Genomic DNA, 2,481 nt, shown 5'->3' with positions numbered 1-2,481 from the left:
TGAGACCTTGTGGAAACTGTGAATAAGAGCATAATTTTGCTTGCAGAAGTCATATCAAATAAATGAGAAGGTAACATATCCATGAAGACCTATCTACCAAAGAGACTATCAATAGATTCTATACAACACCACAAAATAAGTTAGATATGGGACAGTAAAAAAGATCCTACATACATAAGCCATGAATACTCTTTTATAAAAATGCACTATATAGTAATGGTGACATGAACTTTGGCTTGGGTAGGATTTGTAGGCTAGGGCAAAACTGCAGCATTCCAATGATTGTTACTTTCCATACTGAGCTAATCTTATAAAAAATGTAGTTATATGTAGTCAGCCCCATCCCAACCTCATAAGTCAGAAAAGAAATAGCATGCATAAGTTGTGTTCAAGCACTGGGGAAATACAGCTGACACAAAACTAGATAACTGACCGACTTCTATTAACCAACTATGAAATGCTATAAACATTTTGATACTGTAACCATTTTGTTATATTGGATTGCTTTATACAGATAATACAGCCACATTCTAACAAATGATACACAGCCTTTGCACAGATCTGCACCCTTTGCCTTCAAAACTATTGTCAAACTATCTCCCAATCACTGTCAGAGGACCATATAATCTGTGGAAAGAACTGCAGCAGGTGACGGACCTATATGCAGTCATGTACATTCTATTCAAGAAAAACAAAATATTATGAATATAAAAGTTGTGTGAGTTATAGCACTGGGCAGTTTGACTTTAACAACAACAAATGCTTTGCTTTCATTTGGGACAATTGTGCCTTAGGTAAAGACCAGAAGATTATGCCAAGTTGGTTGGTTTGGCACTTTGTCTTGAATGCCTCCAGTTTTTTTTTCCCCCTTCTGATTTCAAGAGTAGGAAAGGAACACAGCTATTGAGGAATACCCTGATTCAAATTCACTCCACGTTTGACTACACACAACCCTTCAACCATGCCAAGCCCTGGGTGCCCTGACCATGCCAAGGCATTTTGTTCTTCAATCTGCCATACTAGCAAAACGAAGTTCTGACCTGCAAACAACATATCTCTGACCCACAGACAACATGTTTCTTTTTTAGTGACTGTAATAAGTTATGGAACACAGTAGAAAATAAGCAGAGGATGCATATGGCCAATGTAGCCTTAGTGTTACCTGAATAATAGGATCAGAACGTTGCAGAATGTTCAGTAAGATTCTAGAACGCGCAGCAGAGATTGCAGCCAACCAGCCTCCGATGAGTTATTGCCCTGCCAGCTCTTGTCTTATCTACCCCCCTGTCCCCACTGCCAGGCATTAAGTACCAGCGGTTCTGAAAGGCTTCTCTGGGCACCATGACGACACCCCGCCCTCGTAAACAGCTTCCAGCGCTCCCATTGGCCGAGGAGTCGTCATAGAGACCATCCAGCCCCTCCTCTTGTGGCTCAGTGCAGGTTGCAATGTCTTCCAGTATATGGTATTTTTGGCCTGTACAGAGGGATAGGAAGGTACTAACGGGAGGAGGTGAGGGAATTTACATTTTTACCACCCTCCCGCCTTCCCCAGGATGGGACCTGTGCCGTCCCGCTGAGTTATTTAAATATTTACTTTTAAAGTGTGTGAAGAGACTGCTCTCTATTTGGGGTGCATGTATTGGGGTATCTGTTTAGCAGATATTTCTGAGTTTTGCCTGTTCCTACAGGAAGCAGTCAGTTATCTATTTCCATTTATAGTTATTGTTTATACCATTTTGTGTGATTGTATCAATATGTGATCATAACATTTTCACAATATATATGATGTTTATGAATGGGAATTGATAGCTTTTTTTACCCAAATAGTGCAAAATATTGCTAATTAATTTCCAGCCTATAGTAATGTTTTAATATTCCTGTAAAAGCACACTGTAGGGACCATCATATATGCATGCATGCAGCAGGCTCCTTTATAGAATTGCAATGTAAAGTTACTTGGAAATTGGCAGCTCACTTACTAGGTTGCTAATTTATTTATTTATTATAGCCCTATGTAACATGCTATAAGTATAGAGCACTATGCAAATACAAATGTTTAGAACATTCAGTCAGTCAGTCTGTATCACAGTGTGCACAGTGGAAATTCTGGGTGGTTTGTCATTATTTCTAATAATATTTATATATTTGTGTTCACATCAAGCTGTGTTCTATTCCTAGTTTCCCTATGTAAACCTCAAACCACATTGTAGGGCATGTAATAATGAAACAGCAGGATGAGACGTTATTGATATGTATTCATATGATGGCGGCAGAGCAGAGATTGTGCCTCAGTAAAACAATTTCTGCTGACGCAGTGATTGGCCTCTATTCTGCCTGGCAGGCGAGTGCCGGCCCCTCTTCTTCTCTTGGTGACAGCCCTGTCCCCTCTGTGCCGTGGCATAGCAAAGGACCCATTCATTGGGGTTTTTTCCCATAGGCAAAATTTGGGATCTGAAAAGATCCCCCAAAATACTAGGGGAG

The 2,481-nt window shown here is 40.2% G+C and overlaps 1 protein-coding gene across 1 annotated transcript in view; it reads right to left on the bottom strand.

Annotated features, from left to right (window-relative positions):
* Positions 1-1,250, bottom strand: part of FOXJ1 (forkhead box J1) — a 7,046-nt gene extending 5,796 nt beyond the window's left edge. Inside the window, exon 1 of the mRNA XM_075215402.1 lies at positions 1,163-1,250. The gene's annotated coding sequence lies outside the window, so the exon portion shown is untranslated. The remainder of the gene's footprint in view (positions 1-1,162) is intronic.
* Positions 1,251-2,481: the final 1,231 nt, after the last annotated feature.

This window comes from Mixophyes fleayi, chromosome 6, assembly GCF_038048845.1.
Source record: "Mixophyes fleayi isolate aMixFle1 chromosome 6, aMixFle1.hap1, whole genome shotgun sequence".
Classification (NCBI taxonomy): Eukaryota; Metazoa; Chordata; class Amphibia; order Anura; family Limnodynastidae; genus Mixophyes; species Mixophyes fleayi.
Note: the sequence above shows the minus strand (reverse complement) of the source record. Positions and strands in the feature narration are given on the sequence as shown.